Here is a 14,596-nt window from a genome sequence, read left to right as displayed (position 1 = left end):
ACCCTGACAATTTTGTCTAATTTAATGTTTTTCCCAGAGCAGAACCAGAGCATCTGCAGAAGAGCTACAGATCTCAACATCACATTGCTAAGTCCCTCCCAAGACTGGGCTTATCCTGAACAGGAGAAATACAAAAGCAGAAAGTTGAAAAATTAGACTTAAGAGTACTTCTAAGGAAATATTTTCACCACCGCTTGAGATGTCAAAAATCAAGAAAAATTCTCAGATTTCAAACTTTATCAAGTATGCCTCTCTTTCTTAATCTGAATAAGCTCTGAAACATTAACTGTTTTTCTAATGCAGGTTGCATTTCAAATCAGAAAATAAACTCATGGCTGTGTTTAGAAGAGTCTTCCTAAAAGTGTAAACCCCATTTCTGTGAAGAGCAACAAAAAGGACTGTTGAGAGACTGAGCAGAACCAACACCGGCTTTTTGCTGTGCCCGTGACCAGAAGGGGACTGTCACAACCCAGGTAAGCACTCTGCCCACTGCCAGTACCCCCGCAGCAACACCTATTTGAGCTATTATAGGACAGATATGCCAAAGAACAGATAAAATTGCACAGACAATTACACACTTGGCGTTTCTTAATTCTGAAGTGTTCAACTTCACAATTAAATCACTGCTTAGCCAATAAAGTTATTTTGAATGTAATATATGCTTCATGAATATATATGGAGCTGCGGTACTAAAATCAATGCAAACATCTCAAAAATACTTTAAAATTTTTTTTGATTAAATGAAGCCAGTGGATCTGCTAATCTCTATGTGTAAATCTATTCATTTCAATTTAATGTCCCTCCTTGGTTATTTTTTATTTCTTTGTCCTGCTTTGATCAGGTTCATAACTGATTCCAAATTGTGAAGACCCTCCTTGCAAAGTGCCTGCGATGTGATGTACCAAGTCTATGTGTTTGAGAACATTAATATTAATAAGGATTTGAAGTTTTTTGCACATATCCAAGGCAATGAAATTAAGATTATTTTCAGGAACTCAAGAACTGATTTTTATTTCTGTGATGAGTATCTCTTTCTCTTTCAAGACAAGATTTCTTACAGAATGCCTCCAAGTGTAACAGTTTTTATAGGAATTTGCCATTGATAATATTTATAAATTTCAAGGACATTTTAGAATTGTCAGCATGAGACCACCAGTATTATGTCACTCAAACTGAAGTCCTTTTTGACAACAAAGCATTGTCTCCCAATATTACTGACAGATATCTCAAGAGCAAGTCACCTGTTACATTCAGTGGTTGGTAGCTGACACTTATTTTATATGCTAGAACATTACTCCACAATAATTTAAAATGATTTTTCTCTTCAATGGCTTTGAAACAGATAAAGCCATTTGTAACACAAGTCAGACAATTTTTACACCGTGGCGGCACATCACACATCCCACATTTTTCTCTTCTGAAAGGGTTTCACTCACAGCAGGAACAAGACACCTATTTAATATCATCCAGGGTAAAACTCACAAATTTTTGTGTTCAATTTACCAAGAAATGCAATGAGGTTCTAAACATTTAAAGTAAAGGCACCCCACGTGGCTCTGCATCTTGCTGAACAGTTTGCCAACAAAGAGCGTCAGGAAGAAGCAACATTTAACTAGCCGCGATATGCATTGATTTTATGAAAGATTAAGTTTTGCCAAATTGCAAGAAGAAAAAGTCAGGCTTCAGAAATTTGCTTGACATAAGGGAATGAATGGTGGAGATTCATTAATCGGTCTGTAAGGACTTTATTAATAACCTTACTGGTTAGTTATAAAGGAAAACAATGATATTTAAAAACATTTAGAACATTTAGGGTACCAGCAGGAATTGCCTTTGTTAGAAAATATGTTCATACTTAAGCTCCACTAATAAGATGAAAATTGCTGATATCAGTTTGAGGAAAATATAAAAGAGTAATTTGGGCAAAGATGTGCTTGCAAGAATGCATAGTTAACGAAAGCACCTGAGAGTAGTTATTTGGAGCTTTCCCTGGGCTATATCTATTGACACAAAAGCATCTCAGCATACCAGACCACATTAAAAAGTTGTAGAAGTAAAAAAAAGGGAAAGAGCTGATGTTATCTTGTTTGCTGTCTTTAATGAGTTGCCATAGACAACTGTTTGGGGTTTAGTACATGGGGCACAAACCAATTCTTTAGATTTTGCATAGCAAACTTATTAATCTTTGTAATTAGTCAGTGAAATGCATGCAGTTAAGCCTATCTACCTCACCTGAACTAATCTTGACAGTGAACCCAATATTGTGGGGGAGAATGTCAGGTTTTGTGGTTAAAGATTAATTCTAGTCTAATTCTGAACGTACCAAAATGTTACTTGAAAAGCGTCTGAAAAAAGTCATTCCCAGGTATAAAAGGATTCAGGGAGAAAAAAATTCCAGAAGCAAATACACAACATTGATAATTAGGTTACTGGAGAACTGAATTTCCCAAAGTTTCCATAGTGGAAGTCTTAGCCTGAACTTTGATGCACGCTATCTGAAATTATTTTCACATTAAATAAATATATAAATGAACACAGACTTTTTATGACTGTTCAACCAAATAAAAAATATATGCTCTTCCAGTTTATGTAATCCTTATTTTTCAGCTGCACAGTCCTATTCCTTTTAAATTTTACTTTAGATCTTCCTCTTTCTCTGCAAGATTATTCCGCACAGCATTTGGTGAGAGCCTCGACAAAGCATATTATTAAAAAAAATATATATATATCCTCTATTTCAGTACTTTTGTTCTGCTGAATTTCTGTAGGTACAGTTAAAAAAATGATGACTTTTTTTTGAAAGACCTTGATGTAGAACCACTAAATTATCTTTACTGTACTCTAATGCACCTCTACAACAGTATTCAGTAAAAGCAATCAGGCCATATTTTCCACTCATGCTTATGTAAATCAAAAATAAATCATTTGAAGCCAGCAGGCGTGACCCAGTGAGAGCAAGTTCCCAGCTGTTAAGTATGGGCTTAGTCAGGAAAGATTTGTTGGATTCTGTGGTTTACGCTAAATGCGAGTAAAGAGCAGATTTATCTTTGCTCCTGGTTTATAGAACATGCCTGGAATTTGGGCTTTTGTAACAGGCGTTATCACTTTGCTCTTCCCTGAGTGTGTACAGTGTGTTAATTACTGTAAGTCGAGGGAGTTGTGATCCCATCCAAACTCGGATTCAGACCCCGTACTCCCTGCCGTCCTACTGCCGCCTGAACATCCTCTTCTTTACACTTATCACACACAATAGAGGCAATTTACTGACAAACTGCAAAGCCAGGGAGAGAAATAATGTATCCCCATTTTACCACTCTTTCGGATTCATTTCTTCAGGGTTTAAGCTAAAATTCCCAACCCTGAGCAGCTTCAAATACCTGATTCTTTTTTCTACTGCATTTATCCTACCATCTGTCTCAGAGCTGCTCTTTGCGGGCTGTCCCGTGAATCGGCAGGGCTCAGAGAAAAGCCACAAGACGTCGTGCCACAGGCTCGAAGGGCAGCATCAAAAAACATTTCTCATTTCTTGATGTCTTATTTATCTCTTTGTAAAATATGCTAATCACAGTCTATCTGATATAAGCTGGCTCGCCTTGTGGCTATTCTGAACATAACATTTTATATGTCTGAGAAGAGACAAATAAGACCGTCTGGGCTGGGTAAGGGAGGAGTTTACAGAGTTTCCCCACGCAGTGACAGATGAATAAACATTCATCCTCGTACAGACCAAGTGCATGCAAACATCAAAATCAGATTTCATTTCTTCTCTATCAAATAAGACAGAGTATACTGTATTCTTCGAGCAATCAGTATTATCTACTCAGGCACTGATATTTCTAATATCTCTTAAATTCTGTTAGCTTGGTCTGCGGAAGATCTTTCTCTGTGATTAGATAGCGGATATAATGTGGTCCAATGAATGGTTGTATCAGTTCACATACACAACCGCGCCGATGTCTAGGCATTGATACTGGGAAAACCAGATCCCTTCTGGTCTGCATCCCAAAATTTGGGGAGAAGGTAGTGGTCTGTTAAATAAAGTAACATCAAATTAGAGGGAACAGGCTCTGCTTTCCCAGCAATAAATTTCCTAAATTTCTCTAAAATTACTCAGTACAAAAAGACACACAATATTGAATCCCACATGCAAAAGAAAAGATTCTCCCCAGAACCTGCTGAATCACTGGTTAATAAAGTTATAGATTGAATTAAACGAAGGCATGATTTTTTTCCTTAGTATGTAACTTTCTGGGGAATAAAATACAATAGTTGTTTCAAAAACATATGTTCCAAAACTAATATTTCCATTTAATAAAGCAGGTGCATTAAGAGACCAAGGCCTTATTCAATCTAAGCATTTAAATTACTTAATGGAACGTAAAACAGAAGCGAAACGTTAAACTGATGGCTATCAGCAGTCCTGAGCTGCCATGGGCTTAATCCGGTGCTTTCTGGACAATATTCATCAGTCAAACCCAACTTCCAGCGCTCCATACCTGAATAGCTGACGGTAAAGTCAATGGCTGGTGCAGTGCTGAAGTTCAGATCTAATGGTCCCACGCAGACTTCAGAGCTCAGCTCCTCTATCTTTAAAGGCTTTTTATAATCTGTCCAGTGTAATTACACCCGATATAACTCAGTCTGTCTTTGTGCTCCCTGTGCTGGATTCTGGTCTCCACAGATTCCCTCTTAAGCATACGGGACCATTTCACCAGCCCTCGCACAGAGCCAGGCTTGAGTCTGACTTCCACCACCATCAGCCTTTTTCTTTTACAAGTCTGGCTTAGTTTAAAAGCCACTTAATTAGGGCCTAGTGTCTGCCTTTATGAACAGATATCAGTATTTTTTATTATTATTATTAAAGAATTATATTTTCCAGTAAAAAAATAATAACTTTTATAGGTTTCTTTGTATGATTAATTCTATTTTTAAACAGACATAGCAGCAGCAAGCAATAGTGAGAGTACAGCTCTTCTTGAGTCCTGGAATCAGGAATCATTCAAGCAAGTAAACTCAAAACAGCTGCAGTAATTGGCTGAAATTGCCACTTTTAATGACACAAATTATAGCAGAGTGATGTTTAATGAAAGCTACAATTCCCAGCTTCTATGCACAAAATTTAAAACATTCTCCTAAATTGTGTTGACCTCTCTTGTTTATACCCTGCTAATCTTTGAAAATTGGAAACAAATGCTTCAATTAAGAGACAATTAATTGACAATTAATTCAACAATAAGCAGATGGCCAGAAAGAGCATCCTGCTATTAAATGAATCAAATGTGAGAGGGAGCATTTGACCTTTCTTATGTAAAGCCCGCCCCCCCTCCTGAAAAAAAAACACTTTTCTTAAAAAAAAAAAGAAAACGTGTGGATTTTTTTTGTCATACTGTGCAGCGCTATAACTTTGAAAAATGAAAATAAAAAGCTTATTTACATCCATATTTTGGTCTAGGGGATAGGAATTGTGAATTAGGATAGGAATAAAGAGAAATAGCATGCACAAGTGCAAGAGGATTTACAATAGCTCTTGCACCCCAAGGCCTAATAGAAGAAAATAAAGCCGCCATTATCATCAAAACTGCAGATGATCTCATAAAGGGCTTGTCTACACAGGGAGGTCAGCGCAGAACAAGCTCTGTTATGAATTTAAAGTGCAGTTGCAACTTTGCCTAGCTCCCCGCGCCGGCACAAGGGCTGCTTTTCCATGGTTACGATGGATGCATTTAGCATTAAGAGGCTCGAGGTAGAAGTGCCCGCTCTGATCCCTGTGCGTTGACCAAAACTGGAGGAAGGCACTGAAAACACAAAGCAAAGGTCAAGCGTGTACCTTCTGGAGGGTGAAATTACTGATTTGCTTCGTGTCAACCCCTTCTCAGCTGCTCTGCAGGTGGGAAAGGGGCAGTTCGGCACCCCGGGAGGGAAAAGACTCCTTACATTCATCTTTCCACTCCTTCCCCAATAACATCTCCATGCAGAGCAGCCTGAAGGGTTTATTATTCTTATTATATCTCCGTACCTATCTAACCGTTTTGCAGGGGGGGTATGAAGAGAAGCCTTGAATTCCGTAGCAAAACTCCCTTAGCCAAGCCAGGGTTTCACTCCACATATCTCCAAAGATCAAAGCCAGATTCTCAGTGACATTGGACATATTTTCAGATAACTTCAGAAAATGGTCCTTCTTCAGCTCTTTGCTTCTTTGAGAAGATAAGTAAAAATTCTAATTTTTTTCTCTGAGAACTGTCATATGTGTAAATATAAATTTATGCTGAATTTGCAATGAAGTGCATAAAACAGAGCAGACACTCATCCCATGCAAAAAGAATTGTTTATGGGACACTAAGAAATTAATTTTATTAGCAAAAAAATGAATTATTTTGCCTCAAATAAATTATGAAAGATAAATTGATGAAAAAAGATAGACTTGACCAAGGTGAGAGTTCCTGGCAAAGAACTTGACCTAAAGATAAACCAATGGTGCTGTTCTCCAAATTCTTATTTAACCTATACGAGAAAAATAACATGGTTAATGATAGAGACATATAAATAAAACGTTTCAGTCATCCTACACAGAGCACTGCAGGAGCTCTTACTATGTTTCATTTGTTAGTATATTTTATGCAGTCTGGCTATGACTTCATTGGTAATTTATACTGCATAAACCTTGACAACTTGTGTGGCAGTAAGCCTGGCATTCTAGGGCTTTGACATAGGCAAAGCAAACAAGGTAATCATTGCTTATACCTGGAGCTGTCTGAGTTTTGTTAATATTCATTAGATACTCCTGCCCTTTATTTCAACGTATGTCTCTTAATCCCACCATGAGAACAACCTAATCCAAAAGCTGGAGCGGCAAGACCATTAAGCAAATTCATGAATACTTTCCTCATAATACCTATCTTTCCTATGTCAACATAACAGTGATTTTTTTCCTTTAATATTAATAATACATTTGTACTTGAAAAAAAAAAGTTTTCTTAGATATTCTAGAAGTTAAACAACCAAATAAAAGTCGCTGTGTAAAATCAGATGTATTCTGTGACTTGTGCTTGGACACAATGTGTGTCTCCTGGAAAGTACCTCCTGAACTTGTGAGACTCTCGATAAAAGTTTGCATGCTTTAGATGGGAAATATGTAGACAGAAATCATTAAACTGGGTTTCTCCACATAGTTTGCCGAAAGTGGAAGACATCAATTGAACTGAAAATCCACTCGAACGGCATCAGGGCAAATATGTTTGCATGTGTCAGAGATCTGGGCACTCAAGTGTGTAATACCACAAGTACAATTTAGGACAGGTCAGACAGAAGCTTTTTTAACTATGATCCTAGTGAGAGAACATTCGGACAGACCTCCCCCTCTGCTGCCCTGTCTCTCCCAAGTGATTGCAGAAACTCAACCTATATATTGTTTCAGGAAAAAGAAAGAAAGAGGTGAGAGAAAACAATTATTTCAGTGTTAACAAAGCCAGACTCGCTAAGTACCTTGCTAACTGCCACCATTCTAAGGAACCAGACAGTAAATAATGTGGCAATACAGAGAGATGGCTCTTGATGGAGCCTACAGGAGTGGCACACCCAGTATTATCTTAGCTCAGAAGTGGGGACTTGGAAACAATCACAGCTTTTACTTCGAAGGAATGTTCTTTCTTTTAGTTAGGATAAACTACTTAGCCAGACCTCTCAAATCTTAAATGTTAATGATTTTACCACCACAGGATTTTGATTCCTCTTCAGTTTCCTCCTGCTCAAGCTTAGGACTTGAGACCGTGAGATAATAATGACAAATTGTAAATAAGTTTATGATGTTCAGAGCCATAGAGGAATATTTTTTTCTCTCGTATAAAGATTTTTTTACACTTGAATAGTGAAGATTTCATTACCCAAGTCATTATCTGTTGTTTTCGTTTTCTAGAAGAGAGGTCTTGTTACTGATTACTGAAATATCTTGCCTTTTGCCAAATCTAGCCATAGGCGTTTAGTCAAACTTCCTGCGTTAGTGAACTCTACAACATGCTTTAAAATTGTAGCATTGGTTCCAATTTCGGGTTTCAATTAAACTTTAAGAGTCCCCCAGCAGTTTTGTGCCTGTCTTTTCACTTGGAATATCTCAATCAATTCCCGGTCAGCATGCTGTACACTTCTGAGTCTGCACATGCCTTAGCAGATGCCATATAGGTTGGGGGGGGGGTTGGTTAAAAAAAGAAGATACAGAATATGATTCTGGAAAATTCATGCATAAAAATGTGCTGTCTTCACAGCTCACTGGAAATTCAAAATATTTTTAATTGTTCTCCAATATGTAAGATGTAAAAGGAAAAAAAAATTTTAAAAGAGTCAATTTTTACTCATATCTTGACATAATTTATTTCTGAACTTGAAATAAGGGGGAAAGTATGTTTTTACATTTTTCTTTTTGAGTTTTCTCTTTTGAAATGCCTTTTCAAGCTTTATTTTGTAACAAAGGAGTCTAAAAAGTAAAAAAAAAAAAACAACAAACAAATAAAAAACCCAAACCCCTCCCAAATACATCAAAAGCATGCAAGTAAAAAGTTTAGTTTAAGTTAAGTTTTCTTTGGAAATTTGATATTTTTTATTTTTATCCCAATAAGAGATTAGAAAAGAGTATAGATGACTCATAGTCATGCTGTATAATTAGGTAAACATTGTTTTTCAGAAAAAAAAAATCCCATTTTCTGAGGTTCATGAGAAGAACTTTTGTTCTGAGTGCTAATACTTTGTCTAATATTGCTAAGATTAAGATGTCCTTTAATTTTCTGAAAAACATACATCAATGGTTTCATTCCTGATGTAATCAAGATAATTAGAAAAAAAAAGGGTTTTATTAGCTCCACGCCAAAATTTTTAAATATCTGGCAAAGCAGCTATCGTAACCATTAATATTACTTATATTTGTAAGTATTCATTATTTTATTAGTTATGTTGTCCCACAAACAGGGTTTGTTTACCCAGTGTGCAAGCCAATAGCACACAGAGTCGAGATATTTTCAAACTAATTTCATTGATGTGCATGAATGGGTCCCTGTTTCAAGACAGCACACCCTTGTCTCAAACATCCTCATAATTATACACTTAACTCATACATATTCATTGTTATTTTCCTTAATGATTAGTTCTTTCTTCTTTGCCCCTCATGTAAATTAGCATGCAGACTGTCTTCTTCCTTCATTGTCGTGTTTTGCGTAGGAGGTATCATCTGAGTAGGTGGTCAATGAGTCGATGGTCGTGATTTCCCCCTATAGGAATTACCTTTTACTTATTTCTTCCCTAATCTTGGCAGTTCCAAGTGGTTCTTCAAGGTTTATTGACCAGACCACAATCCATTACCTTTTCTGACACAGCCATCCTCCTTATTTACAAAGCACCACTGTCTAGTAGTTAGTTCCTAAACCCTAAATCATGTCTAGTTACTGTTTCCCTCTTTTACATATTAACTGATGGGGGCTGTACACAGGACTTCAACAGCTCCCTGGTTATTTCAATTATATTATACATATTAATTGATAACAGTATAATATAGTATTAGAATAATCCAGAGACAGAGAATCATAGAATCATAGAATGGTTTAGGTTGAAAGGGACCTTAAAGATCACCTAGTTCTACCTCCCCTGCTGTGGGCAGGGACACCTTCCACTAGACCACGTTGCTCAAAGCCCCATCCAGCCTGGCCTTGAACACTGCCAGGGATGGGGCATCCACAACCTCTCTGGGCAACCTGTTCCAGTGCCTCACCACCCTCACGGTAAAGAATTTTTTCCTAATATCTAATTGACTTCTACCCTCTTTCAGTTTAAAACCGTTACCCCCCATCCTATCACTGCATGCCCTTGTAAAAAGTCCCTCTCCAGCTTTCCTGTAGGCCCCCTTTAGGTACTGGAAGGCTGCTAGAAGGTCTCCCTGGAGCCTTCTCTTCTCCAGGCTGAACAACCCCAAGTCTCTCAGCCTGTCTTCAGAGGAGAGGTGCTCCATCCCCCTGATCATCTTCATGGCCCTCCTCTGGACCTACTCGAGCAGGTCCATGTCCTTACATTGGGGACCCCAGAGCTGAATGCAGCACTCCAGGTGGGGTCTCATGACAGTAGAGTAGAGGGGGAGAATCACCTCCCTCGACCTGCTGGTCACACTTCTTCGGATACAGCCCAGGATACGGTTGGCTTTCTGAGCTGCAGGTGTGCATTGCTGGGTCATGTTGAGCTTCTCATCAACCAACACCCCCAAGTCCTTCTCCTCAGGGCTGCTCTCAATCCACTCATGGCCCAGCCTGTATCTGTGCTTGGGATTGCCCTGACCCATGTGCAGGACCTTGCACTTGGCCTTGTTGAACTTCATGAGGTTCACACAGGCCCACCTCTCCAGCCTGTCAAGGTCCCTCGGGATGGCATCCCTTCCCTCCAGCGTGTCGACTGCACCACACAGCTTGGTGTCGTTGGCAAACTTGCTGAGGGTGCACTCAATCCCACTGTCCCTGTCACTGACAAAGATGTTAAACATCACCAGTCCCAGTACCGACCCCTGAGGAACACCACTCGTCACTGGTCTCCACTCGGACATCGAGCCGCTGACCGTGACCCTCTGAGTGCGACCATCCAGCCAATTCCTTACCCAGCGAGTGGTCCATCCATCAAATCCACGTCTCTCTAATTTGAAGACAAGGGTGTCGTGCGGGACAGCGTCAAACACTTTGCACAAGTCCAGGCAGATGACATCCATTGCTCTTCCCTTATCCACCAACACTGTAACCCTGTCGTAGAAGGCCACCAAATTTGTCAGGCACAATTTGCCCTTTGTGAAGCTATTCCAAATGACCAGAAGAAACCTGGACAAAAACATCCTGTCAATATTTTAACAGAGTGCACAAGAGCATCTGTTTAATTATATTCTTTAGCCTTTGGTTCCAGGCTCAATCTACTTATCTAATGACACCAAAATTGAGGGTTTAACTAATACAATACACTATCATTCTATAACAACCGTTACCATGAAGAAATTGTTGAGTGCTCCTCAACACTACACTGAGATCAAATAGTTAGATACATTGGCAAATCCAAGTATGGTTCATTTCCTTTGTCAGTGAAGGTACTTGAAATAATAACATACATAAATAAGGCTGTGTTTACTATTCCATCATTAATAATATCTAAAGGTGACTTATCTTATTTCACTACAGCTATTTGAAGAATTTGTATAAAGCTGGTACAAACCCGGGGTCAGACATGGACCAGAGATCTAAAGGGACCCACACTCAGTGATGGGTTATGCTCGGTTTTGAAAATTAAAAAAAAAAAAAGAAATTAACAGTTTTTCTCGTCTTTTGCCCTCATTTTCCTTTGTTGCTACTGGAACACAGGCTTAACTGTTTTTTTGTCGCCCTTCATCAAGTCTTGGCAGCTTATCGCCGGCTCCAAGGCAGGATACGGGTTAGCAGAGTATTAGCTCTGTGTCATCTTCACTTGAGACCAAAAAAACATTCAGTCAGCTAATGAAAGATATAGTAGACCTGGCAGTTTATTATAAATCCTGTGCACTCATAAACGGTCCCAACAAGCAGGTACACTTCTGCAGCTCTCTGATCGTCAGTCAGGCATTTCAGGGATGCGCAGAGGATAATGTTCCCTTTAGATCCAACTCTGTCCTTTGCTAATCTCCTGTCAGCCAAATTCTCCTTGCTCTTCTCCATTTTGCACCATGTTTCATTTTAGAAATCCTTAATTAGACACTGAGGCAGGTTACAAAGGCATGACGTCACTGATGAGTCAGCATTTCAGTCAACAATTGCCAAAGTTTTTTGCCTTTTTTTTTTTTTAAGTCTCAAACTCAAGAAGTGTCTGGCTCTACAGCTCACTTTTTGAGTCTTTGAAATGCAAATAAGTCCAGTAGACTGAAACTCAATCTGAATTACTCAGAAATGTCAGAACAAGAAAGGCTTTGCAAGTGCAATGCCCCATTTAACAAAACTTTTTAAAAAGATCATGGTGGAAAGCCTGGAGTTCGTCACTTGAAAGTCTTTAAAAAGTGGTCTGCCTAATCACAGTTACCAGACCTTTCTGAGCAAGATTTTGAACACACAAGTATAAAAGTGTCCTCAGCTGAAGTACACAGTTTGCATCCAGTTCACCAAAGACCATCTTAAAGTTTTTATGTATAGTGTGGTGTAAGTGTGGTAGTGCAAAGGGTGATGAGCTCGACAAGTTAAGGGTCAAATCCTCGAAACCAGCTTTATCCAGCCATGATTTCTGCAATTCACATTATGCTTCAGTGGTGCACAAGAAAAGTGACCTCGGTCCCAGTTAAGTCCCACTTCTATGAGGAGAGGTGAGCAAATGTATGAGAATCCCCTTGACTGGACGCTTCTCTGACAGACTGCTTCCTCCCATGCAATAATTAGTAGGAGTTAACTCAACATAAGAATTTGTTCTTATATTTTTTAGAAGCATGGGCCTTCAAAACCCACACCAACCAGAAACATCCTACACAGTCATTAACTGTATGATTCACCAGATGTAAATGTTATACAAAAATATCGATGTGGACACTCATTCCCAGACAGGTGACAGCTGATCTCCTCCTTTTCCAGAGTGTTTAAATACACCGGTGGAATACCCTTATGTGCCATGCTGTTGCTTTGTTCCCTCACAGATATGGGGCCACCTCCCCTTTTCCCAGCTGCTCCTGCTCATTCTCCCTCTCCGACTCCCGTACTCGGTGCAATGCCCTAAGCCTTCATGCAAGCTGTCAGCTACATCGGTCTACAAATAAAACGTGTTACAAGACAGACAGCTTTCCTTAGGTGAACAGAGTAAAGGGATAGAAAAGATGCAGTAGCTTATAATTTACTCGCCTTTTACGAGGCAAATAGCCCAGATTGTTCTACAAAGGCTTTTCAGAGCAGACATTAAGGTTAATCTCAAGGTGAATACTTTGTAATATGACTGTAGAAGTCTGTTAGTTTTCTAACCCACTGAATACTTCTGGAGAGTCAGGGTATATAACGTGGTGGCCGCTGCCATCAGGGCTTGGAAGCTGCTTGGCAGAGCTCTGGGTGACAGTCACCTATCTGCCCTCCTGCTCCACCTGGGGAATGCTACCTGGGCAAAGAGTGGTTTGCCTTTCAAACAGAGCCCTTCTGTATTTCCAGGTGGGTTCACTCAAGAGGTGTCTGTAAGAACTGCCTGAAAGAGAATGGATGCAATCACAAGCCCTACAGCAGCTCCTTGCAGAGCTAGAGTTGCTGTTGCCCACCAGGCTCTTTTACCTTGCATCCCACAGATCAGTAAAGGCTGCTGGGTACCACTTAGTTTCCCACCTAATTATACGCCCTCGGGATCTCTAAATACAAGTGTTTTCCTACTAACATAGCCAGGAACCCATCTTCAGGTGACGAGAGCAGCTCATTGCTTTATGCTGAGGTGAAGTCTTAGGTCAGAGTTTTGCTGCTACAAAACACAGATGAGCTCGGCAAAGGTCTTTAAGAAAACAGACCTTCTTAGACCTAATTTCAACCACCAGTGAGCAGTTTGTGCCATCATTCTTTCTCACCAGTCAACACCTGTGAGCTCAGCCATTTCGCCTCACCCAATAAGTTACTTCAGATCAGTCCTGTCAAGAATATAAACAACTTTTTTATTTCAACCCGTTGCCATTCCTTCTCCTCCAATGGATTCAGAGATCGAGCATCCCACTGGAACAGCAGAGAGAAATTCATCCCCTTGAGTCCAAACACCTGTGTACCATCTCACTTGCATGATGATTGCTGCAGTCGTGGTGCAAACACTGCATCTTCCACATCATTTGGCAATTTATAAACATAGCTGAGAAACTAATGCAGGTATGCTCTATGGCTGCCCGTTTACTCCCAGCTTCTTGGCATCTCCCATATATTTGAAGAACAAAACAAAACAGATTATAGGAATAATGAAAGACTGTACCGTGAGATACCTGCTCAGAATAGAGTGATTAATTCAAATTAGCATAGGGACTTTAGTGGGCCGCAGGGACACGATGATGAATGTGAAAGCTACTTCATGCTAGAATAACAAAGTAGACTTATTCAGTTCCGTATATTACAGCAATTAGAGAAAAAAAAAATTGGCTGTGCAATATTTCCATGGAGGTACATCTATATCCAACCTTAGTGTGCTTATCTTTAGCCCCAAAACCTTACCCCCAGCACTTCGTACCTCTTCCCAGTCAGGCCCCTGCCATGCCAAGCCGCCGGCACCCATCCCTGCGCCTGCTCCTGCTCCATCCCTGGAGACATAAATCAGTCTCCCCTCACTCCAGCAGGTTTCACTTGGCTCCATCACACCTTCTTAAAGGAATGTAAAACAACTGCGGAGAAAGTGCAAACAAACAGGAGCTGCCACATACATGTTCTGGAAGAGCTTATTCCTGTGTGGGAAGTGCTACAGTGTGCTAAAGAACTTTTATATCTGTGTAAGCATAATGCCTTGGGACCGTGCCAGCAGTGCCAAAGAATGAGAATATTACATCCCTGGTTAATCTGACTATGAAAACTTTGTGCAGGCCAAAATTAGATTTTATTAACATTGTTCATTGCTCACAGACTGTGCCAGTGCG

Source organism: Harpia harpyja, chromosome 7, assembly GCF_026419915.1.
Source record: "Harpia harpyja isolate bHarHar1 chromosome 7, bHarHar1 primary haplotype, whole genome shotgun sequence".
Classification (NCBI taxonomy): Eukaryota; Metazoa; Chordata; class Aves; order Accipitriformes; family Accipitridae; genus Harpia; species Harpia harpyja.
Note: the sequence above shows the minus strand (reverse complement) of the source record.